At 31.7% G+C, this 27339-nt stretch overlaps 1 long non-coding RNA gene across 6 annotated transcripts in view; it reads left to right on the top strand.

The window, feature by feature from the left end:
- Positions 1 to 15212, top strand: part of LOC143240961 (uncharacterized) — a 60321-nt gene extending 45109 nt beyond the window's left edge. Inside the window, exons 2-4 of one of the 6 annotated variants that reach the window (XR_013022079.1) lie at positions 5708 to 5786; positions 12104 to 12240; positions 13830 to 15212. This is a non-coding gene — a long non-coding RNA (uncharacterized LOC143240961). The remainder of the gene's footprint in view (positions 1 to 5707; positions 5787 to 12103; positions 12241 to 13829) is intronic. The other 5 variants (XR_013022080.1, XR_013022078.1, XR_013022077.1 and 2 more) reach the window with 5 other exon arrangements.
- Positions 15213 to 27339: the final 12127 nt, after the last annotated feature.

Below are 27339 nucleotides of genomic sequence, written 5' to 3'. Positions count from 1 at the left end.
ATTACAGGAAATTGATAGTGAGGAACGGTGTATATTGAAGAGTTTATTAGTTAAAGGATGCTGAGAGTGTTGAACATTGTGTATTCCAAGGTTTATTAATTACAAGTCAGTTTGAGAGTGAGGAATAGTGTGTTTGAAAGTTTATTGTTTAAAGAACCTTGAGAGTGAGAAACAGTGTGTATTGAAACGTATATTAATTATTGGACATTGGCAATGAAGAACTGTGTATTTTGTAACTTTATTAAAGGATACTGAGAGTGTTGAACAGTGTGTATTGAAAGGTTTATGAATTACAGGAGTATAAGAGTGAGGAATGGTGTATACTGAAAGATTTATTTTTTTAGGACACTTAAAGTGACTAACTGTGTATATATTAAATGCTTATTAATTACAAGACATTGATAATGGGGAGTAGTGAATTTTAAAATTTTCTAAATTATAATACTTTGAGAGTGATTGACAATGTATATTAAAAAGCTCATTAATTACAAGACATTTTGAGATAGGAAAAGTGTATCTTGAAAACTTTAATAATTACACAACATGAAGAGACAAGAACAGTGTATATTGAAAAGTATTAATTATAGGATATTGGGAATGAAGAATTGTGTTTTTTTGTAACTTTATTAATTACACTAGAATTGGAATAAGGAACAGTGTATATTGAAATATTTCTTAATATAATGAGATTGAGAGCGAGGAAAGGTGTACAGTGGAATGTTTGTTAATTATTGGACTTTGGAATTGAGAAAGAGTGGATATTGAAAACTTTATTAGTGAGACAACATTGCGGGTGACTATCAGTGTATATTGAAAAGTTTCTTTAATTACAGGACGTTGATAGTGAGGAACGGTGTATATTGAAAAGTTTATTAGTTAAAGGAGTTTAAGAGTGAGGAATAGTGTATACTGAAAGATTTATTTATTTTAGGACACTTAAAGTGACTTACTGTGTATATATTAAAAGCTTATTAATTACAAGACATTCATAATGAGGAGTAGTGAATTTCAAAAGTTTTATTATAAGACATTGAGAGTGACTTACAGTGTATATTGAAAAGTTTAATAGTTTAAGAACATTAAGAGTTAGGAACAATGTATGAGGAAAAGTATATTTAGTACAGTGCATTTAGTATGAGGAACAGTATATATTGAGATGTTTATTTTTTTTAAAGGACGTTGAGAAGGAGGATGAGTGTATATTCTGAAAGTTGATAAATTACAGGAGTTGGAGAGTGAGGAATAATGTATACTGAAAAGAGTTTAGGTAGAAGACATTGAGAGTGATTAATAGTATATTTTGATAAGCTTATATTACAGGTCATTTTGAATGAGGAATAGTGTGTTTTGAAAGTTTATTGTTTACAGAACCTTTAGAGAGAGAAACAGTGTGTATTGAAACGTTTATTAATTATATGACATTGGCAATGAAGAACTATGTGTTTTTGTAACTTTGTTAATCATGTAAGATTGATAATTAGGAGCAGTGTATATTGAAATATTTTTTAATATAATGACATTGAGAGTGAGGAAAAGTGTACATTGAAAGGTTGCTAATTATTGGATATTGGGATTGAGGAAGAGTGTATATTGAAAACTTTATTAGTAAGATAACATTGGGAGTGACTAAGAGTATATATTGAAAAGTTTCTTTAATTACAGGAAATTGATAGTGAGGAACGGTGTATATTGAAGAGTTTATTAGTTAAAGGATACTGAGAGTGTTGAACAGTGTGTATTCCAAGGTTTATTAATTACAGGTCATTTTGAATGAGGAATAGTGTGTTTGAAAGTTTATTGTTTACAGAACCTTTAGAGAGAGAAACAGTGTGTATTGAAACGTATATTAATTATTGGACATTGGCAATGAAGAACTGTGTGTTTTTTGTAACTTTGTTAAAGGATACTGAGAGTGTTGAACAGTGTGTATTCAAAGGTTTATTAATTACAGGAGTATAAGAGTGAGGAATAGTGTATACTGAAAGATTTATTTTTTTAGAACACTTAAAGTGACTAACTGTGTATATATTAAATGCTTATTAATTACAAGACATTGATAATGGGGAGTAGTGAATTTTTAAAATTTTTTAAATTATAATACTTTGAGAGTGATTGACAGTGTATATTAAAAAGCTCATTAATTACAAGACATTTTGAGATAGGAAAAGTGTATCTTGAAAACTTTAATAATTACACAACATGAAGAAACAAGAACAGTGTATATTGAAAAGTATTAATTATAGGATATTGGGAATGAAGAATTGTGTTTTTTTTGTAACTTTATTAATTATTTGCTAGAATTGGAATAAGGAACAGTGTATATTGAAATATTTCTTAATTTCATGAGATTGAGAGCTTTGAGGAAAGGTGTACAGTGGAATGTTTGTTAATTATTGGACTTTGGAATTGAGAAAGAGTGGATATTGAAAACTTTATTAGTGAGACAACATTGCGGGTGACTATCAGTGTATATTGAAAAGTTTCTTTAATTACAGGACGTTGATAGTGAGGAGAAACAGTGTGTATTGAAAGCGTTTATTGTATATTGAAAAGTTTATTAGTTAAAGGATACTGACAGTGTTGAAAAGTTTATTCAAAGGTTTTTTAATTACAGGAGTTTAAGAGTGAGGAATAGTGTATACTGAAAGATTTATTTGTTTTAGGACACTTAATGTGACTAACTGTGTATATATTAAAATCTTATTAATTACAAGACATTGATAATGGGGAGTAGTGAATTTTAAAATTTTCTAAATTTACAAAAGTTTCTTTATTATAAGACATTGAAATAGAGTGACTTACAGTGTATATTGAAAAGTTTATTAGTTTAAGAACATTAAGAGTTAGGAACAATGTATGAGGAAAAGTATATTTAGTACAGTGCATTTAGTATGAGGAACAGTATATATTGAGATGTTTATTTTTAAAGGACGTTGAGAAGGGAGGATGAGTGTATATTGAAAGTTGATAAATTACAGGAGTTGGAGAGTGAGGAATAATGTATACTGAAAAGAGTTTAGGTAGAAGACATTGAGAGTGATTAATAGTATATTCTGATAAGCTTATATTACAGGTCATTTTGAATGAGGAATAGTGTGTTTTGAAAGTTTATTAATTATAGAACCTTTAGAGAGAGAAACAGTGTGTATTGAAACGTTTATTAATTATATGACATTGGCAATGAAGAACTATGTGTATTTTGAAAACTTTGTTAATCATGTAATGATTGATAATTAGGAGCAGTGTATATTGAAAAGTTTATTTGTTTCAGAACATTAAGAGTTGGGAACAATGTATGAGGAAAAGTATAATTAGTACAGGGCATTTAGTGTGAGGAACCGTAGATATTGAGATGTTTATTTTCAAAGGACTTTGTGAAGGGAGGATGAGTGTATACTGGAATGTTTATAAATTACAGGAGTAATAGAGTGAGGAATAATGTATGAGGAAAAGTATATTTAGTATAGGACATTTAGTATGAGGAACAGTATATTTTGAGATGTTTATTTTTTTAAAGGATGCTGAGAAGGGAGGAGAAGTGTATATATTGAAAAGTTGATAAATTACAGAAGTACTATAGTGAGGAATAATGTAGGCTGAAAAGATTTTAGGTAGAAGACATTGAGAGTGATTAATAGTATATTTTGATAAGCTTATATGTTACAGGTCATTTTGAATGAGGAATAGTGTGTTTTGAAAGTTTTCGATAACAGAACTTTCAGAGAAAAAACAGTTTGTATTGAAAAGTTTATTAATTATAGGACATTGGCAATGAAGAACTGTGTGTTTTGTAACTTTGTTAATCACATAAGATTGGTAATTAGGAACAGTGTATATTGAAATATTTTTTAATATAATGACATTGAGAGCGAGGAAAAGTGTACATTGAAAGGTTGCTAATTGTTGGATATTGGGATTGAGGAAGAGTGTATATTGAAAACTTTATTAGTAAGATAACATTGGGAGTGACTAAGAGTATATATTGAAAAGTTTCTTTAATTACAGGAAATTGATAGTGAGGAACGGTGTATATTGAAGAGTTTATTAGTTAAAGGATACTGAGAGTGTTGAACAGTGTGTATTCCAAGGTTTATTAATTACAGGTCATTTTGAATGAGGAATAGTGTGTTTGAAAGTTTATTGTTTACAGAACCTTTAGAGAGAGAAACAGTGTGTATTGAAACGTATATTAATTATTGGACATTGGCAATGAAGAACTGTGTGTTTTGTAACTTTGTTAAAGGATACTGAGAGTGTTGAACAGTGTGTATTCAAAGGATTATTAATTACAGGAGTATAAGAGTGAGGAATGGTGTATACTGAAAGATTTATTTTTTTTAGAACACTTAAAGTGACTAACTGTGTATATATTAAATGCTTATTAATTACAAGACATTGATAATGGGGAGTAGTGAATTTTTAAAATTTTTTAAATTATAATACTTTGAGAGTGATTGACAGTGTATATTAAAAAGCTCATTAATTACAAGACATTTTGAGATAGGAAAAGTGTATCTTGAAAACTTTAATAATTACACAACATGAAGAAACAAGAACAGTGTATATTGAAAAGTATTAATTATAGGATATTGGGAATGAAGAATTGTGTTTTTTTGTAACTTTATTAATTACGCTAGAATTGGAATAAGGAACAGTGTATATTGAAATATTTCTTAATTTCATGAGATTGAGAGCGAGGAAAGGTGTACAGTGGAATGTTTGTTAATTATTGGACTTTGGAATTGAGAAAGAGTGGATATTGAAAACTTTATTAGTGAGACAACATTGCGGGTGACTATCAGTGTATATTGAAAAGTTTCTTTAATTACAGGACGTTGATAGTGAGGAACGGTGTATATTGAAAAGTTTATTAGTTAAAGGATACTGACAGTGTTGAAAAGTTTATTCAAAGGTTTTTTAATTACAGGAGTTTAAGAGTGAGGAATAGTGTATACTGAAAGATTTATTTGTTTTAGGACACTTAATGTGACTAACTGTGTATATATTAAAATCTTATTAATTACAAGACATTGATAATGGGGAGTAGTGAATTTCAAAAGTTTCTTTATTATAAGACATTGAGAGTGACTTACAGTGTATATTGAAAAGTTTAATAGTTTAAGAACATTAAGAGTTAGGAACAATGTATGAGGAAAAGTATATTTAGTACAGTGCATTTAGTATGAGGAACCGTATATATTGAGATGTTTATTTTTTAAAGGACGTTGAGAAGGGAGGATGAGTGTATATTCGAAAGTTGATAACTTACAGGAGTTGGAGAGTGAGGAATAATGTATACTGAAAAGAGTTTAGGTAGAAGACATTGAGAGTGATTAATAGTATATTCTGATAAGCTTATATTACAGGTCATTTTGAATGAGGAATAGTGTGTTTTGAAAGTTTATTGTTTACAGAACCTTTAGAGAGAGAAACAGTGTGTATTGAAACGTTTATTAATTATATGACATTGGCAATGAAGAACTGTGTGTTTTTGTAACTTTGTTAATCATGTAAGATTGATAATTAGGAGCAGTGTATATTGAAATATTTTTTAATATAATAACGTTGAGAGCGAGGAAAAGTGTACACTGGAAGGTTGCTAATTATTGGACATTGGGTTTGAGGAAGAGTGTATATTGTAAACTTTATTAGTAAGGCAACATTGGGAGTGACTAACAGTATATATTGAAAATTTCTTTAATTACAGGACATTGAGAGTGAGCAATGGTATATATTGAAGAGTTTATTAGTTAAAGGATGCTGAGAGTGTGGAACATTGTGTATTGGTAAGTTTATCAATTACAAGAGTTTGAGAGTGAGGAACGGTGTATATTGATGAGTTTATTAGTTAAAGGATTTTGAGAGTGTGGAACATTGTGTATTGGGAAGTTTATCAATTACAAGAGCTTGAGAGTGAGGAACGGTGTATATTGATGAGTTTATTAGTTAAAGGATACTGAGAGTGTTGAACTGTGTGTATTGAAAGGTTTATGAATTACAGGAGTTTAAGAGTTAGGAATAGTGTATACTGAAAGATTTATTTTTTTTAGGACACTTGAAGTGACTAACTGTGTATATACTAAAATCTTATTAATTACAAGACATTGATAATGGAGAGTAGTGAATTTTTAAAATTTTCTAAATTACAGTACTTTGAGAGTTATTAACAATGTATATTGAAAAGCTCATTAATTTCAAGACATTTTTAAATAGGAAAAGTGTATGTTGAAAAGTTTATTACTTTCAGAACATTAAGAGTTAGGAACAATGTATGAGGAAAAGTATCTTTAGTATAGGACATTTAGTATGAGGAACAGTATATTTTGAGATGTTTATTTTTTAAAGGATGTTGGGAAGGGAGGATGAGTGTATATTCGAAAGTTGATAAATTACAGAAGTAGTAGAGTGAGGAATAATGTAGACTGAAAAGATTTTAGGTAGAAGACATTGAGAGTGATTAATAGTATATTTTGATAAGCTTATATGTTACAGGTCATTTTGAATGAGGAATAGTGTGTTTTGAAAGTTTCGATAACAGAACTTTCAGAGAGAAAACAGTTTGTATTGAAAAGTTTATTAATTATAGGACATTGGCAATGAAGAACTGTGTGTTTTTGTAACTTTGTTAATCACATAAGATTGGTAATTAGGAACAGTGTATATTGAAATATTTTTTAATATAATGACATTGAGAGGGAGGAAAAGTGTACATTGAAAGGTTGCTAATTGTTGGATATTGGGATTGAGGAAGAGTGTATATTGAAAACTTTATTAGTAAGATAACGTTGGGAGTGACTAAGAGTATATATTGAAAAGTTTCTTTAATTACAGGAAATTGATAGTGAGCAACGGTGTATATTGAAGAGTTTATTAGTTAAAGGATAGTGAGAGTGTTGAACAGTGTGTATTGAAAGGTTTATGAATTACAGGAGTTTAAGAGTTAGGAATAGTGTATACTGAAAGATTTATTTGTTTTAGGACACTTAATGTGACTAAATGTGTATATATTAAAAGCTTATTAATTACAAGACATTGATAATGGGGAGTAGTGAATTTTTGAAATTTTCTAAATTACAATACTTTGAGAGTGATTAAAAATGTATGTTAAAAATTTCATTAATTACAAGACATTGTGAGATAGAAAAAGTGTATCTTGAAAACTTTAATAATAACACGACATGAAGAGACAGGAACAGTGTATATTGAAAAGTTTATTAGTTTCAGAACATTTAGCTTATGAACAATGTATGAGGAAAAGTATATTTAGTACAGAGCATTTAGTATGAGGAACAGTATGTATTGAGATATTTATTATTTAAAGGACGTTGAGAAGGGAGGATGAGTGTATACTGTAATGTTTATAAATTACAGGAGTAGGAGAGTGAGGAATAATGTATACCTGAAAAGTTTTTGAGTTATAAGACATTGAGAGTGAGTAATAGTGTATTTTGATAAGCTAATATGTTGCAGGAGATTTTGACTGGGGAACAGTGTGTATTGAAAGTTTATTAATTATAGGTCATTTGGAATGAAGAACTGTAATTTTTTGTAACTTTATTAATTATGCTAGAATGGGAATTAGGAACAGTGTATATTGAAATATTTCTTAATATAATGATATTGAGAGCGAGGAAAAGTGTATATTGGAAGGTTGCTAATTATTGGACATTGGGATTGAGGAAGAGTGTATATTGAAAACTTCATTTGTAATACAACATTGGGAGTGACTAACAGTATATATTGAAAAGTTTCGTTAATTATAGGACGTTGATAGTGAGGAACGGTGTATATTGAAGAGTTTATTAGTTAAAGGATACTGAGAGTGTTGAACAGTGTGTATTCAAAGGTTTATTAATTACAGGAGTATAAGAGTGAGGAATGGTGTATACTGAAAGATTTATTTTTTTTAGAACACTTAAAGTGACTAACTGTGTATATATTAAATGCTTATTAATTTCAAGACATTGATATTGGGAAGTAGTGAAATTTTAAAATTTTTTAAATTATAATACTTTGAGAGTGATTGACAGTGTATATTAAAAAGCTCATTAATTACAAGACATTTTGAGATAGGAAAAGTGTATCTTGAAAACTTTAATAATTACACTACATGAAGAGACAAGAACAGTGTATATTGAAAAGTATTAATTATAGGATATTGGGAATGAAGAACTGTGTTTTTTTGTAACTTTATTAATTATGCTAGAATGGGAATAAGGAATAGTGTATATTGAAATATTTCTTAATATAATGAGATTGAGAGCGAGGAAAGGTGTTCAGTGGAATGTTTGTTAATTATTTGACTTTGGAATTGAGAAAGAGTGGATATTGAAAACTTTATTAGTAAGACAACATTGGGGGTGACTATCAGTGTATATTGAAAAGTTTCTTTAATTACAGGACGTTGATAGTGAGGAACGGTGTATATTGAAAAGTTTATTAGTTAAAGGATACTGAGAGTGTTGAACAGTGTGTATTCAAAGGCTTATTAATTACAGGAGTTTAAAAGTGAGGAATAGTGTATAGTGAAAGATTTATTTTTTTTAGGACACTTGAAGTGACTAACTGTGTATATATTAAAATCTTATTAATTACAAGACATTGATAATGGAGAGTAGTGAATTTTTAAAATTTTTTAAATTACAGTACTTTGAGAGTTATTAACAATGTATATTGAAAAGCTCATTAATTTCAAGACATTTTTAAATAGGAAAAGTGTATGTTGAAAACTTTAATAATTGCTCGACATGAAGTGACAGGGACAGTGTATATTGAAAAGTTTATTAGTTTCAGAACATTAAGAGTTAGGAACAATGTATGAGGAAAAGTATATTTAGTACAGGGCATTTAGTGTGAGGAACTGTATATATTGAGATGTTTATTTTCAAAGGACTTTGAGAAGGGAGGATGAGTGTATACTGGAATGTTTATAAATTACAGGAGTAATAGAGTGAGGAATAATGTATACTGAAAAGTTTTTGAGTTATAAGACATTGAGAGTGATTAATAGTATATTTTGATAAGCTTATACGTTGCAGGACATTTTGACTGGGAAACAGTGTGTATTGAAAGTATTAATTGTAGGACATTGGCAATGAAGAACTGTGTGTTTTTGTAACTTTGTTAATCACGTAAGAATGGTAATTAGGAACAGTGTATATTGAAATATTTCTTAATATAATGAGATTGAGAGCCAGGAAAGGTGTACACTGGAAGGTTTGTTAATTATTGGACTTTGGGTTTGAGGAAGAGTGTATATTGTAAACTTTATTAGTAAGGCAACATTGGGAGTGACTAAAAGTATATATTGAAAAGTTTCTTTAATTACAGGACATTGAGAGTGAGCAATGGTATATATTGAAGAGTTTATTAGTTAAAGGATGCTGAGAGTGTGGAACATTGTGTATTGGGAAGTTTATTAATTACAAGAGTTTGAGAGTGAGGAACGGTGTATATTGATGAGTTTATTAGTTAAAGGATACTGAGAGTGTTGAACAGTGTGTATTGAAAGGTTTAAGAGTTAGGAATAGTGTATACTGAAAGATTTATTTGTTTTAGGACACTTAATGTGACTAACTGTGTATATATTAAAAGTTTATTAATTATAGGTCATTGGTAATGAAGAACTGTGATTTTTTGTAACTTTATTAATTATGCTAGAATGGGAATTAGGAACAGTGTATATTGAAATATTTCTTAATATAATGATATTGAGAGCGAGGAAAAGTGTATATTGGAAGGTTGCTAATTATTGGACATTGGGATTGAGGAAGAGTGTATATTGAAAACTTCATTTCTAAGAGAACATTGGGAGTGACTAACAGTATATATTGAAAAGTTTCGTTAATTACAGGACGTTGATAGTGAGGAACGGTGTATATTGAAGAGTTTATTAGTTAAACGATACTGAGAGTGTTGAACAGTGTATTCAAAGGTTTTTTAATTAATTAATTTTTTAATTTTAAATAACTTTATTAGTAAGACAACATTGGGTGTGACTATCAGTGTATATTGAAAAGTTTCATTAATTACAGGATATTGAGAGTGAGCAATGGTATATATTGCAGAGTTTATTAGTTAAAGGATGCTGAGAGTGTGGAACATTGTGTATTGGGAAGTTTATCAATTACAAGAGTTTGAGAGTGAGGAACGGTGTATATTGATGAGTTTATTAATTACAGGAGTTTAAGTGTCAGGAATAGTGTATACTGAAAGATTTATTTATTTTAGGACACTTAAAGTGACTTACTGTGTATATATTAAAAGCTTATTAATTACAAGACGTTGATAATGGGGAGTAGTGAATTTTTAAAATTTTCTAAATTACAATACTTTGAGAGTTATTAACAATGTATTTTGAAAAGCTCATTAATTACAAGACATATTTAAATAGGAAAAGTGTATCTTGAAAACTTTAATAATAACACGGCATGAAGAGACAGGAACAGTGTATATTCAAAAGTTTATTAGTTTCAGAATATTAAGCGTTAGGAACAATGTATGAGGAAAAGTATATTTAGTACAGGGCATTTAGTATGAGAAACCGTATATATTGAGATGTTTATTTTTTAAAGGATGTTGAGAAGGGAGGATGAGTGTATATTCGAAAGTTGATAAATTACAGGAGTGGGAAAGTGAGGAATAATGTATACTGAAAAGATTTTAGGTAGAAGACATTGAGAGTGATTAATAGTATATTCTGATAAGCATATATATTACAGGACATTTTGACCGAGGAACAGTGTGTATTGAATGTTTATTATTTACAGAACCTTTAGCGAGAGAAACAGTGTATATTGTAAAGTTTTTAATTATAGGACATTGGGAATGAAGAACTGTGTTTTTTTGTAACTTTATTAATCACGTAAGATTGGGAATTAGGAAAAGTGTATATTGAAATATTTCTTAATATAATGACATTGAGAGCGAGGAAAAGTGTACACTGGAGAATTTGCTAATTTTGGACCTTGGGATTGAGGAAGAGTGTATATTGAAAACTTTATTAGTAAGACAACATTGGGAGTGACTAACAGAATATTTTGAAAAATTTATTAGTTAAAGGATTCTGAGTGTGTGACAGTGTGTATTGAGAAGTTTATCAATTACAAGAGTTTGAGAGCGACGAACGGTGTATATATAAGAGTTTCTTAGTTAAAGTATACTGATAGTGTGGAACAGTGTGTGTTGAAAAGTTTATTAATTAGAGAAGTTTGCGAGTGAGTAACAGTGCATACTGATAGCTTTATTCATTTTAGGACACTTAAAGTGACTAACTGTGTATATATTAAAAGCTTATTAATTACAAGATATTGATAATGAGAAGAAGTGAATTTTTAAAAGTTTCTTAATTACAAGACATTGAGAGTGATTAACAATGTATATTGAAAAGCTCATTATTACAAGACATTTTGAGATAGGAAAAGTTTAATTATTACACGACATAGAGAGTGAGGAACATTGTACATTAGAAAGTTTAATAGTTCAGCATATTGGGAATGAAAAAATGTGCATATTGAAAAGTTTATTAATTACAGAACATTGGGATGCTGCTAACGTTTTGATAATCCAATATAATTATAATCTTCTATTAAAACATTTGTTTTGTATTTGACAAATTACTTTCTTTTATTACAAAAACGACATTATGTACACAAAATAAACATATTGAACATGGATTCAAGTTATGTTTTGGGACATATATTGTTTTAGTTAAATATTTTAGGTCTTTTTTAGTAATAATGCGTCGCACACCGATGTACAATTGTTTGTTTTTCAATTTTGCGGATACCTGAACGAGGGCTTTAAGCGTTATTCGTTTCTAATTTTGAAATGATATACTGGAGGTAAGACAGCTATTCAATACTATTTGTCTTAAATGTGTGAGCTGATCTTTTAAAACGAGTAGTAGGATTTCGCAGCAAATTCAATGCTGTTTAATGCACTAAAAACCATGAAAGTTTGAATGAAGTGTCTTATTATAACAATCTGTTTCAACAAAAATAAACATCTTTAAAATGTTAAGGAAACAATAAAAGGAAACTTTAAAACCCTTTTGTTCTATTACTTTTACAAAGATTTTTATTATCAACTCCTTCTTCATTAGTAATTTCGTCTTCAGGACAAGCTACACAGGCGTCAGCAGCATAAGATGTCATGTAAGTCCCTCCTGGGCACGGCAAGCAGTGAGTTTGAAATCCATTGTCATAGTGACCAGGAGGACATGGATCTGAAGCGTTAAAAGTACATAACTAGGCATTTATTTAACCCAGTGTTAATTTTTATTGTTCTAACAACGTCTTTAGTATTAAAAAAATGTATTTGTTGAACTAAAATTCCATATTTATAAAAGTCTTTTATCGATTTGTGTTTAATGTGAACAGTTTAAAGTAATTGAGTATCATATATACTTACAACACCTGTCAGCATCTATCTCTTCGGTATCCTCGAGTACAGTTGAGATTCTGGGCTGGAACATACACTGGAGAAAACAACAGAGTTGATATTTTTATTAGCACGTTTTGTGTCACCATTGGAATTTTAAGGTTTTTCACAATGAGCACGACGCACTAGTTATAATATTAATTATGACTCACTCTGTAAAATAACAACATAAATGTTACTTTTCGTGAGAAAAATAAAACGTGTCGTGCTTCAAAACAGTTTTTTAATGGAGTTAACTAATGAAACTAATCACACAAACTTGGAAATTTATGAAATTACACACGATTTTTTTTTATAATATGTTATATCTATAGGTACATTTGATTTCCGTTGGTGTTTCCCTTGTAAAATACTTATTTGTCACAGTTAAACGTGAAACTGTTGTAACTGTTTGTGTTAATGTCAGTTATGAAAATGCAGGTTCTTTTGGGAATATTACGTTGGTAAAATGTATCAGTAAATGACTGTGTCTTGCAAACAACAAAATATCAAATAATATCCTTATAATGCAGAAATTGGATGAAATATATTCCGAGTAAATTTTCCATTTAAATTTAATATAAAAGCAAATACTTAATTTTTTGTGGATTTATCAAGATAAACAAAATTGGGATCTGATACCTTTCACTGTAAATTTAAAGTATTGTTTATTTAGAATATGTTCTTAAAAAACTTCGTAGATATGATTTGTATCTTTACAGTTCATAAGGTTCTTCTTCAATATACAGAAGTTGAGTTCATTATATCAAAATTACTTTGGAGCCTCATCACTTCTCTCTACAGGTTTACCATAATCCATCTCGTCTTTGATCACATAGAAATCTATAATTACTAGATCAGTCACGTGACTGGTATGTCTGTGTGTACAGTAATATGCATATCTATCTAATTTCTCAGCGGTTAGAAGACTGATATATTTTTTACGTACCGTCGCCTGGGACACTTCAGCGGTTTTTATCTCTGACATTTGTGTTCGTATGACTTGTTGCAGGCTTTTTTCCGAATTGTTCTGGCGAACCAAAATTATTTTTTCGATGCTCTTAAGTACAATAAATATCTTTGTTTCGAAAAATTTAAATTCTCACGTGAATATATTTTCATGATTTGTGCATATAAAAATTTACATTGAAAAGGTCTGTTACATACCTTTCCCAAAAGCAACCAATTTTCGGTTACATCACACCATTTACGAAATGTTAAGCTATGTTACAAAGATGTTCTGATAATTTCTGTTCTGACGTGACTTTATATCAGATTGAGCCACATTATATTTCAGGTTGCATATTCAAAACTGTTTTGGTATGGCTTACTAATCCCTATAAACTATAAAGTATTATTGCTATGAACATCAGTGGCAGCCTCTGACTAATAATGTCTGTTTATTACAGGAGTACCGATAAGATTATGAGTTCGTTTTCATCACTGCCCTGAAATAGCTCTTTTCGTGGCATCTTTAGCATCAACTGATGGAATGTGATGCATCTTCCAAGAGTATATTATAGCTGTCAATATCAACATCTGCACCTTGGAGTTGGGCAATATCACTCATTACTGGAGTCCTGATTAGAACCAGTATATGGACGAACAAAGGGTCGTAGGATTTATCTTTAGAATGTGTAGTATTGATGGTAACATTTATAATAATTATATGTCGATATATTTACCAATAGTTATTCCTGCTCATACCACACTTCCTCTCATTAAAATTAAGAAAAACTGATTTCATGTTATTTCTAAAGTAATTCCTTGTAGGTATATTTAACATGAGTGTAATAATCTATTTCATGCATTTATATTTCAGAGGAACCAACTTGAAACTAATAAACCTTGCAGACATTCTACAATGGGTAATTTAAAACTTTTTATTTCAGAATTTGTTTACAATTCGACGTTTTTAGGTTATAAAGCGATTAGGAAGAAGATTTGAAATAACGGTGATATAGAGAAACCTCAGTCAACAACACGATACTCACCCAGTCAATAACTCAAATACAACAAACAAAATACCTAAATTCTTGTAAAAAAAATAAAGCAAATACAATACCAATGTCATTTATAAAATACTTTATGGCAACTTCCACGTATTTTACGTCGGAGAAACAAGCCCAAAACTAAAAACAACATTCATGTAACACAATAAAATAGAATCTCACGTTTTTAAATTAACACTGCAACTCAAATAAATGTACTACAGATGACATTTAAATACTAAACAGAGAATCCAACATCACTAGACAATAAATCAAATAATTTCTTGTAATACAAGAGCAAACACACGTTAAACAAACATAAAGAAATACATTTATATCTATATTAATAAACTTCAATAAATCTTGTTCGATGTATTATAATTTGAAGATGATACTTATAATTTACAAAATATTCTGAGAATACTAAGAGTAATGCAGATAGTATTAAGTATTAATAGGAAATTACACGAAGGTTGTTAAAATCTATCATATGAAGATAGGACCGTTCAATTTTCATTATAATTAAATGATATAAAATATAACGTATCGTTTTCTGAACGAAAATGATAAAAACACAGTTTAATTAACGTAGATGGGAGTATTTTAAAATTCCTATCTGGTGCAGTTACAACAGTTTGATCAGCAGAGAAAATTCCATAAATAAATTATTTACTTTGTAGGTGAACAAACGAATAATATGAATTATTTGACTCAACCAACTGAATACCATGATTAGAAAAGTATGTAGATCATTGGTAAGTATCTCTAATATATCAATACATAGAGAACAACAAAATAAAATATATAAAACAAGAGCTGAGATGTTAGTTTTCAATGACAAAATTCAGAATAATTGACAATAGTTAGCTTTTACAGTGGAAAACAGTAGATGGGAGTTAGCTAAGTTAGTACAAGCACTGTATGTGACCGCAAATAGAAAGTTAAGTTCTTGCTTTCTACTCTAAGTAAGCTATCAAATCTATTAAACAAAAGCAAAATATTACCTCACACTTTCAGTTTGTGGTCCCTACACAGTTATCAGATTTTCATTTATTACACGAGGACTGACATTACTACAGCTACAATTAGAGGTACCTTGAAAATGTTCAAACAAATTGGAAAGAAATGCACTTATTGTAGCTGTATTAATATCAGTCCACGTGTAATACATGAAAATCTGACAACTATATGTAGGCACCTTAAACTGTAAGTGTGATGTAATCTTTCGCTTTTGTCTGATATATTTGATAGCTTACTTGGAGTAGAAAGCAAGAACTTAACTTTGTAATTAACTGTAGAGAATGAAAAGCTTTTCGAATGATCAAGCACACATAGTTTTTCTTATAGCAAAACCACATCGGGCTATTTACTGTGTCCACCGAGGGCAATCGAACTCTTGATCTTGGCGTTGTAAATTCATAGACTTACCGCTGTCCCATCGGGAGACTATTTCATTAAAACAATAACTCCATGATCATCGTTATTTAATGTTAAATGTTAACTGATTTTATCTGTTGTCAGTCCAAAACTGGTTGCTTATCAGTTCGATTATAAGACTATAATCGTAACGTTTTTTAATGAATGATTAAATGGTACCGTAGATTATATTACACGTTTTTAAGCTGCGAGTTTTTGTTTCTATTTTTCTTTGTAAATATGCACTCTACTTAAACTAAACACATACTTATACGACTTGGATTTAAACCTATTCATAAAGAATGTGATAAAACAACGTATTTGCAAGTCATTTGAAAATATTGAACCACAAGAATAATAGAATCAATTTAAAAGAAAGCACCAGTTTTAATAAATGAAGTTTTAATGAAAATTCCTTTTAACCAAATAAGTTCTTTAGTCGCATTTATTCTAGTTTAAACATTAAATCATCGGGCGTGTAATATCATCGCTTCGCCAACTTAAATATTTTCAACCCATCCTATACATATTTTACAACGCATAAAGAAAAAATATTTTTGATCGCTATAAATGAGACCGACTAACGGGTTCTAGCATTAAAGAAATTTCCTAAAACGAGATTTTCGCACACCACTGTCTTAAAATCGGTAATGAGCAAATTGAGAAAAATGAGGCAGAAATATTTGCGAGCAAATGTGACGTTAAACATAATTATTAGGCTTCACTAGCCTCTGCACTCTCCATCAAAACTTTACACTATTAAACAAACATCCGTTTATGGTAAGAACGAAAATATCTAATTTGTATACGTAAAAATAAATGTAGAGCAAAGTTGTTTATGTTTGTGTGTTTTTTTTTTAGCAAAACGTCGGGCTATCCGCTAAGTTCACGGAGGTGATTCGTAGTAGACTTACCTCTGTACTAGAGGTGGGCAGAGCTAAGCCAGAAAAAAAAAGAGAATCGAACAGCAGTGGTATTAACAGTTTGAAACTACTGTATAGAAGCTTTAAAAAGATTGAAAGTGTAGTGTATCAGTAAGATATATTTACAGTTACAAATTTCTAACCAAATCTTTGAATTCCTAAGGCTGATTTGTCAGAGAGTATCTTGTTTACTTTTAGCCTCGTTAACTACCAAGCTCTCTCTGTAAGAGAAAAATAAGGAATTCCATAGCTCTAACCAATTAATACAAATAAATATGACAAACATACAGTAAGATTGATAAAATATTGGTTATCGATTTTTTATTGGCAGTTAAACTAATTTCAAATATTTTACAAACGATAATCACCCCACGCTAGTACAGCGGTAAGTCTACGGATTTACAACCCTAAAATCAGGGGTTCGATTCCCCTCGGTGGGCTCAGCAGATAGCCCGTTGTGGCTTTGCTAAAAGGAAAACACACACAAACGATAATTAATGACAGAATTAATTTTCTTTTTTCTTTGTATGAACATCCGGCTTGGTTGTTTACTAAAACATAACACATTGATATAAAATTCTATTGTGAAATAATTAAGTTAAAAGTGATACTATTGTCATCATAATCTTACGTATACATGGGCAATATAAATAATTTTGTAGTCAATACACATGTAGAAACGGGCAAATTTACATAATGTCTGAATAAAACAATATGTAAATCAAGATTTACACTATTTATACAAAAGTTATTCAAAAGTTTTGAAAGTAAGTACTTTATCGAGATTTGCGACAGTAATATAAATCCCTTTCACGTATCAGCCCCCAAATATATTCTCCCATTATGTTTTCGTTGTACGCTCCCAAGTCACAAAAGCAAAGTTTGAAGAGAAGAATAATCCTTTTCCATTTACTCTAGGCATAAGCAATTAGGAAATAACATTTTGTCCCCAGGAACAAGAAAAGGTAATAATTTTCTTACATAGTGTAATCTTATGTACACACAGACAATTATTTTTATAATCAATACACATGGTGAAATATCAAACGAAAAGGTTATGGCTGAAAGAATTTAAAAGCAAGATGAACGATTCAGATTTAGATGTTATTTCTGTTAAATTAGTATCGTTTAATAAATGGAAATGTGGTCTAAAAAAAAAACTTTGAATTTATCTCTGACATCAGGTTTGTAATCGCCTTCACGATTTTTGCATGTGTAAATTCCTTCGTCTTCAAATTGGAAATTAGTTAGCACTAATTCGCCACCGTATTTTATTTGCGTTCTCTCACTATTAATAACTTGTTCATTGAGATTTGAGTACCAAATAACTGGTTCTTCTCTCGCTCTTTTATAAGCTTGGTTTGAACATATTAATGTGAGAGTAGAACCACGTTCAGTCTCGTAGACGAATGTAAAACCTGAAACAGGCAGGAAAATACCGAAAATATAAAATAATTGAGTGTAATTAGCCATTGAATTCTCTGCACTGTACGCTTTGTAAGTCACTTTCTGTATTGTTTCTAAGTGAAATATCAGTGTTACAATGCGCACAAAGTATTCTTGTTTGAATGACGTCAATGAACTGAAGTGACATTGTTAGGTGGAAGTTTTACTATCAATAATGATTGCAAAATTTATTGCTTTCTGTAGTGCGAAAGACGCTTGAACTGAGAAATTATATTCATGTTTACGTGATGCATAATTTAGATTTAATAAACAATAACAACACTTGCCTAAGAGTTCAACTTGAAATTTAGGTAAAAGCAAATAAAATTTATACGAAGTTTTGCTTTGCAATTTCTTCTGACAATAGTCTTAGTCGGTATTTATGATATCAACCATAATAAGACTGCTAACAGATGTCTCCTGATGCATATAAATTATAATTGAGTAGTTATAAATCTACAAACACTGTAAAAATATTTAAATTAAAAAATCAGTTAAAGAATATTCACATATATAACTTATGTGACAAATACTGCATTCCATGGTGTTATATAGGGATTAATGACTACAATTAGCTGTATCAAATATTTTGTTCTTCAAAACTAATAAGATTTCAATAGTTTGTTTTTTGAATTTCGCACAAAGCTACTCGAAGGCTATTTGTGCTAGTCGTCCCTAATTTAGCAGTATAAGAGTAGATGAAATGGCAGCTAGTCATCACCACCCACCACTAACTCTTGGGCTGCTCTTTTACCAACGAATAGTGGGATTGACCATCACAATATAACGCCCCCAAGGCTGGGAGGGGAGCATGTTTGGTGCGACCGGGATTAGAACCCGCAACCCTCGGATTACGAGTCGAACGCCTTAACACATTTGACCTTGCTGGGCCAAGATTTCAATAGATCTTTTGTCCTAAAAACGGTAATATGTTCATTACGCTACCACAGTTTTGTTGTGCTATAGCAATAAAGTTAATACCATGAATCAAATAGGCCTAAGATTTATAATAAATATTATGTAAATTGCAAATGTTACTTTCCCCTCAGGTCCAGCATAGCCAGGTGGTTAAGACACTCGACTCATCATCTGAAAGTCGCAAGTTCAAATCCCCGTTATAATGTGACGGTCAATCTCACTATTCGTTGGTGAAAGAGTAACCCAAAAGTTGGCGGTAGGTGGTGATGAATAGCTGCCTTTCCTTTCGTTTTACATTGTTAAATTAGGGACGGCTCATGTAACTTTACGCGAGATTCAAAAAGAAACAAACCTATCTCTTAATTTGACGTTAAGATACATTTACTTCTAGATTTTTAAGTTCATTTCTCAGTTAAACAACTGAAAACCTAGAAGAATAGCATGTAAAACTAACGTATAAATCAATTACAAGATAGTACATGAGTGAAATCCTTTGTTAAATGTAATTTTTGTTACTATGACACTTCGGTTTTTGAAACGTTGATTTATATTTCTATAAATCTTCAATTTCATAAATATCTTGTTACGTATTTCTCTTCGTCTTTGAAGTGTGTTCTTGGATATTAAAGGAGGTCCACAGTGCAGCTTAACAGTATGGGGTTCACTATAATAGGGCTTTATTTATATACCTATAAGTCTTTGGGCCATTTTTATTATGGCTGACATTTTAATAAATATATCTGAAAAGATGTCTAAGAATTTGTGTCATTCGCTTATTCTAGATATTTCCGCAAGCCTATATAATGCGCATGCACATTATATGCTGCACAGTATAAATGTGTGCATCACTTGCTGTCAGCAGCAGTTCAGTTTTTCCAGGTTAAGGACGGGTGTATACGTTTTACAGAGATCCTTTTATTATGCGTGAGAAAAGAATGTGTGATGATACCGAGCCAAAGAAACCTAACTCGCACGAGACAAAGGAATAAATTAATCATCTGTAAGACTGTCAAATGAAAGAACCAGTAAAAACAGTATTGAATACCTACCAACTGTTTTGCCTCGAAAACAATCGTAAAGAAAAGGAGCTCTACAATGGTGAATATGGAACGTTTGCTATCAATATGATTAGAAGATTGCAATCGGAAGCGAATTCCTTTAAGTCAAATGGAAATTCAAACGAAAGCTACGAGCCTTTTAAACGCCTTAAAAGAGAACGATGGAGAAATGGGGAACTAATGAAATATTTTCGACAAGCCGTGATTGGTTCTTTCGTTTTAAACAAACACTCTGGTTTTCATAATGTTCGTATTGCAGGCGAAAGTTCAAGTGTAGACAAAGATGCTGCTGAAAATTTTCCTAATGAATTTATAGAAATTGTTAAAAAGTTCAGTACAAAGATAACCAAATATGAAACGGGTTTATTTTGGGGAAAATATGTCTTCTAGAGCTTTCCTATCAGAAAATAAAAAAACTCGGCCACGTTACAAGCGTTAAAAGATCGTTTGACACTTGTTAGGCGGAAATGGATCTGGTGATTTTAAATTAAAGCCTGTGCTTGTGTATTGTGCGGAAACCCCCCGAACACTAATCAGCTGTGCAAAGAAGACTCTCCCAGTTGTTTGGCGATCAAATAAAAAAAGCATGGGTCACAAAACCTTTGTTTGAAGACTGGTTAAAAAAGTTATTTTTGTCCTGCAGTTGAACATTACTGCAAAAGAAAACAACTTGGACTTTAAAGCCATCCAACGGGACTTTGTGACTTTAATGAAAATGTCAAAATTCATTTTCTTCCACCCAATACATCTCTACTGCAATTAATGAATCACGGTGTCATTGTGACGTTTAAAGCTTATTATTTGAAGAGAACTTTTTCTCAAGGAATAAAGGCTATAACTACAGAAGCTGCACTATCTTCAACTAAATTCTAGAAAAATTACATCATCAGAAGTGCTATCGAGAATATCAACGAAGCGAGAGTAACATGAGAGCAATATGGAAGCACGTTCTGCCTAATTGTACAAGCTTTAAAAAATTTCCACTGGCTGGTTGAGGCTGAAAAAATGTATAGAACAAATACATTATAGATAAAAGTTAATTGCCACTTGACAGCAGTAGAAAGAACTTCGGTCTACCAGATTTAATGAATGGGCTGCACAAGGCACATATATGGCAAACTTATTTTCTTCGAAAATTTTTGCTGCATATCCTTATAACGCCCAGACATCTTAGCAGCATTGTCATAAGACTGACCTCTATATTTTGTAAAATTAAGTTTGCAAACTTCACGTAAGTACTGCAATACCTGGTTTGCCATTTCATCAATCATATGGCTTTTTAGTTCCAGAAAGGTTAAAAAGCATTCAATAGGCTGCCCATTTTTTAAGTATCGAGTACAACTCTTAACTGATCTATATGTGATAGATCTGGCGTCGAGTCAACTGACAAGCTGATATAACCAGAAGAATTTACTTCATCAACAACGAATGTGTGGACCTTCTAAACCATTGGTTCAATGAATTCTTCACAGGCGGTTTTGGACAAGTACGAAGAATTTCCTTTTCCAGAATTTCCATATTTATAAATGTGCCCTGCTAAAAATGGATCAAACTGACTTATGAGCTCAAGTAGCTCTAAACAATTTCCATTCTGCAGTGAACCAAATTTCATCTGTTCAGTGAAAAGCCAGGCTACGTTCAGCTAACGTACAAATAACAGCTATTGCATGCTCCAAGACATGTTCCCAGTAATCGCACTCTTCTTTTAATTTGTTTTTCCAACTCTTGTTAGAAGCCTAAACCTAGTCTGTAAGTTAAGTGTGTTAGCATAGAGTCTCGGTGAGTAGTGCTTCTTTCATGATGATCAATTACAATAGTATTTCGCCAGTCACTGAACCATTCTCTTTCAACAAAACACGAGGAAAATTTAGGGACAAAGAGTCGATAGTAAATACAATAACCACTCCCTCTTGTATTACTCACCATTGGCTTTTACCCCAAAGAAAAGTTTTTACAAACAGTATTTCATTGGTTTGCTACTATTGAAAATCCAGCAAGATTTAACAAATGACCCATTGTGGTGTTAACAGTCAGTGGGTCCACAAGCAATCCAATAAGCCACATCAGCAGCAGAGAAATCGAGCCACAACCCTGGATCTTTTGCTTTAGTTTCTTCATCTTTTGTAGACTGGAGCATTTTACCATAGTTCAGCAATTTTAATTTTCAGAAATTATTTCAACTTCAAACTGTCTTGTAGAGCAACTTGCATCAACATTAACACCAGAGATATCTGGAGAATTTACAGGCAAAGTAAGATCAGTTGTGAAAGTTGTTCCAGTTGAGCAAGCCTGTTACATCTCAACGTCACCATGATGTTCTGACCTTCAAGTGGACAAAGTGGTACTTGTAGGTGTGAAGCTTGGTTCAACTTTAATCATGTCAGAGTCAGAAACAGTACAAGTGACTTCTCATGGCAGAGATGGGTTTTGATTTGGAAGATCTTGTTGTGTAAGTTCAGTGAAAAAGTTAGTCTGCTATCTAGTCTTGGCCACTAAATCCAAAGCCTTTTGTTGGTTCTCTTTTGCCAGTTTTTTTCTTTTGTGCACCACTTAAATGAACATGTTTCATCTTGCAGTCTGAAAAATACAGAAAAAAACACAAAATAATACGGATCATATATAATTATAATGATAAGAAAAACACTGAAATTTATAAAGAAAAGCATTCGTACGACATTCAAACATACTAAACTCTAGGTCTACATTTAGACAAAGACTAACAGAAAGTTATCCTAGGGTCCAGGTCCATCAGCACATAAACATGAATTCATAAATACTTTCATTGACTTGCTGTATTATGATATGTTGAAAACCGTTCATGACTGGCCTCAATCCATTTTAGAAAAATTAATTTTCAGTCATTGCAAAAGTTTCATTAAGGTTGTTGTTATGGTAGCTGATTGCAAGAAGCAATGTCAAAGGCTAGAGTACCTTAATCCTAATATCTGAAGAATGAGTTGTAACCTCAACTTTTCTTTTGAGCTCAGATTTGACCTGGGACTATTAGATGAGCCAACAAACCATACATCAACAAAATAGGCATATGTCTGAAACTTTACTTACATGCCTGGATGCGAAGACAAATTCAAAACGACAATATTACACTTGGAATAGTCCACTTCATCATTCCAGGCTACAGTAGCGTTTCCAGTGTACTTAAACTAAACTAGTTACAGTATTTAGGCCTAACGTTATTGTCACTCAGTTCTCAGATAACATTAATGTTAGGCCTAATGCTAATACAGGGTGGCCCGTAAGCCCCTACCCATCCATAAGTTATTATGTTATATTCAATTACGCATGTATTATATATTCTTTTTTTTTCAGAGAAATATGGCCGATGTAAGCCCATTTATACTTGAAAAATGTCTCACAGAACATGGCGTCGCATAATATGCAGCGAGAATGAGGGACAGCACACAGATACACTGGATACATAAGATATATGGATGGATAGAGACTTACGGGCCACCCTGTACATTGCAACTGAGGCCACTAACGTCAAGCCTAGTACTTAGTACTAACCTTGCTCACATGAACTTGTTCTGTTTATGCACTTTTTTCAATCCTAAATTGATTTTCTTGAGATTTCAGTTCTTTACATTATCTTCGTATGACCACGATGCCACAGTATTGTACTACTACTAGTAGTGTGGTATAAACATAGCAATGTAAAGAACCTTGTTATCGAACATGTCGAAGTCTTACGTAATTTAACCTAAAAGATCGAATTATCGCCTTTAGACTGCTCCTATCTTTCAATTGTTTTCCCAGCTATTCAGAAATGTAATACAACACATAGTGATCTGAATTTATAGTAACAAAATAGTTGAATTACACCTGAAAGTTTGTCTTCATTGTATTTGTGTTTCTGTCTCGGATTGTTCGTTTGTCTCATAAAAAAATATCACCAGAAGGCATCCTTGTACTTACGAGGTCTGTTCAAAAAATACGCGGACTGTTTGAATTGCGCGGCTCCAGTTGGTTCCAGTGGAATCCGCTTGGTGTCGCTAGGTTCGCACAGATCAGCTGATTACGACGCCGATTGCAGATATCTTCATTTGTGTATTAGCTACGCGGTTGTAAGTGAAGTGCGATTTTTTCGTTTGGCGGATTTCAGAATGAATGATCTGTAGGAGCAACGACTTGCTGTGAAATTTTGTGTTAAACTTGGAAAATCTGCGACTGAAACTTTTGCTATGCTTAACACGGCTTACGGTGATGTTGCTATGAAGCGTACGGCATGTTTCAAGTGGCATGAACGTTTTAAGGATGGTCGACAGTCCATTGAAGATGATGAGCGTCCTGGACGTCCTTCCACGTCGACAAAATCAACACCCTGGTGCGGGCAAATCGACGTCTGACTGTTAGGGAGCTTGCTGAAGAGTTTGGGACATCAGTTGGATCTTGTTACGAGATTTTGACCGAAAAATTGAAGATGCACCGCATTGCTGCGAAATTTGTGCCTCAGAACTCGTGCGTTTTTGGCCAAACACTCGATCACTGTTCTTCCCCCCCTACTCACCTGACCTTGCTCCTTGCGATGTTTTCTTGTTCCCCAAACTCAAAAGACCCTTGAAAGGAAGAAGATTTGAGACGATTCCCGAGATTAAGGCAAATGCGACGAAGGAGCTGGAGGACATTACAAAAGAAGCGTACCAGGACTGTTTCAACAAGTGGAAACACCGTTGGGATAAGTGTGTGCGTTGGGGAGGAGAGTACCTTGAAGGGGTCCCAGACCTGTAACTTCTAAATAAAGAACATTTTGTTTTATGACGTTAGTTCGCGTATTTTTTGAACAGCCCTCGTATCTCCTTAGTAAATCGCAGCTTCAGATCTTCTTATATTATTACATAATTACAAGGGTATACATACATGCCCAAATGCTCTTATAGGTTACATGTAATATATGAACGGTGGCATTGCTACAGTAGCATTCCTTTCTAAAAATTTTCTTGGTATGATAAATTACAAAACATGTACTCATAAACAAAGGTTTTTTAACAGCAAGCTATTTGAAGCCAAAAAACTTACGGCTCAGAAAACTTCAGTGAAAAACACACTTATAAAAATATTACAAAACACACAAATAAAGCAATACTAAGGCAAATAAAACTAAAATAAACAAGACAATAACCCAAATATGAGGCACGAAAACAAAGCCGAAAAACACATTAAACTAGCCACGTCTCTGTACACATCTGCTACCATTTCGTTTGACTTATATTTCTGTGGTATTATTCTCTTTTGTTTCTTTAGATGTGACTGAATAAAGCAGTAAGAGATAAAACAAACAAAACAGTTCCACTGCCTATAATTTCTTATAAATAGCCACAGCAGAAGGAATGATTGAGAAAAATATTTCATCTGCAAGGTTAGACATCATTACATGTGATCATCTTTTACTGAAGTTTTATCAACATTTTGTACCACTCTTTACAGTAATCTTTCGCAAATCAATTACTTCTTACTTCAGATACATAGTTTAGTAGATTTCGAAACTTTAGTCACTAACCGAGCCAAATAAACCTTTTTTAACAATGCAGAGTAAAATCAAGCACGGAAGATAAGAGCAATTACAAAAAAAAATCAACCAAAGTTGAGTGTGGTAGTGAAAGAGGTAAGGGCATCATAACTAAAGGGAAATATCTGTGGTTATCCCTTTCACTGGTGCCCTAATCATGTGCGTATTTTTCTTAATGGTTAATCCAGGGCTACTTTAGTTGATTGTTAAGCCTTTATAGTATGTGATTTTACGTATGAATGATGATAATAGTAATCTTCAGAGGAAGTGAAACTTGCAAGTTTGTTGCGAGGATTCAGTTCATTTTTGCAGAGAATTTCCTTTATACTTTGTTTTAAACTTTTAATTTGAAGTTCTTCTGTGATATATTTGATTTCTTGGTCTGGTTGTTATTGTTGTTTTGTATTAAGCACAAAGCTACTCAATGGGCTATCTGTGCTCTGTCCATCACTGGTATCGAAACTCAGATTTTAGCGTTGTAATTTCGCAGACATACCGCTGAGACACTTTTTGGGGGACTTTTTGGTCTGGAGGTATACTTTTATTTGTAGGAAGGTTGGTGTCAATTTTTCTAATCTGCAAGTTTTGTAAACGTTAAATTTCGCATCGTATTTTTGAATTTCATCATATTTTTTTGAAATGAAATAAATTTCTTATTTTCTATTTCGCCATAACAGAATCAGATTCTTTCGATAAGGCTTACGTTGGTTAGTAGTAACTTTAGGCTTAGCTGGTTTTTGTTTTTTGTTGTTTTTTTTAAGATACGTCAAACGGAAGTTAAGCTGTAATTTTGATTTTAAAAGATTAGATATAAATATATGCTCAGTACTCTCTTTGGCGAAATAAATTATTTTCGTTATCTTTTATAATACTCACAATAATATATCAATTATTAGGCCTATATTATTCGTAAGGCCTTCCACGACGATTAACTTCCCTTTTTACTTTTCTTTGGCCTACTTCCGTTTCGTAACATCTCATCTGCTAATTTTTGTCTGTTTCTCTACTTTTACCATTCCAATCACACTATTTATTTATCTTTAGCGCAGATAGTCTAGTTGCTTTGCGCCATGAAACAGCAAACCAAACTATTTGTCTTTATTACACCTAATCGTCTATTTTCTGTATTCTACACATCAAAAACTTTCACGCGACACTCGATAATCTCTGCATCAATGAGTTACAACCAATGCGTACGACTCCTATCGAGTTTCGTAATTAAATTTGTCATAATGTTTACTTTAATTGATTGTGATTCTCATGTTACAACTAAAGCAAAACAATCATTAAGTATTTATTCTTAAAATAATTTGTATAATTTATTTTATAAACATATAATCTTATGTAATTATATACATATATGACTTATCCTACGTTACGTGTCCCGGCGTTGTCAGGTGGTTAGGGCATTCGACTCGTAATCTGAGAGTCACGGGTGCGAATCCACGATAAACTAAACATGTTCGCTCTTTCATTCATAGGGCGTTATTATGGTCAATCCAATTATTCGTTTGAAAGAGTATCCCAGGAGTTGCTTTTCCTCTTGTCTTACTCTGCTAAATTAGGGACAGCTAACGTAGATCGTTTTCGTATAGCTTTGTGCAAAATTCAAAACAAAGAAACAAACCTACTTAACGTAATTA

The sequence above is a fragment of the Tachypleus tridentatus genome, chromosome 13 (genome assembly GCF_004210375.1).
Source record: "Tachypleus tridentatus isolate NWPU-2018 chromosome 13, ASM421037v1, whole genome shotgun sequence".
In the NCBI taxonomy this organism is placed as follows: Eukaryota; Metazoa; Arthropoda; class Merostomata; order Xiphosura; family Limulidae; genus Tachypleus; species Tachypleus tridentatus.
This window is presented reverse-complemented; position numbering and strand designations above follow the sequence as displayed.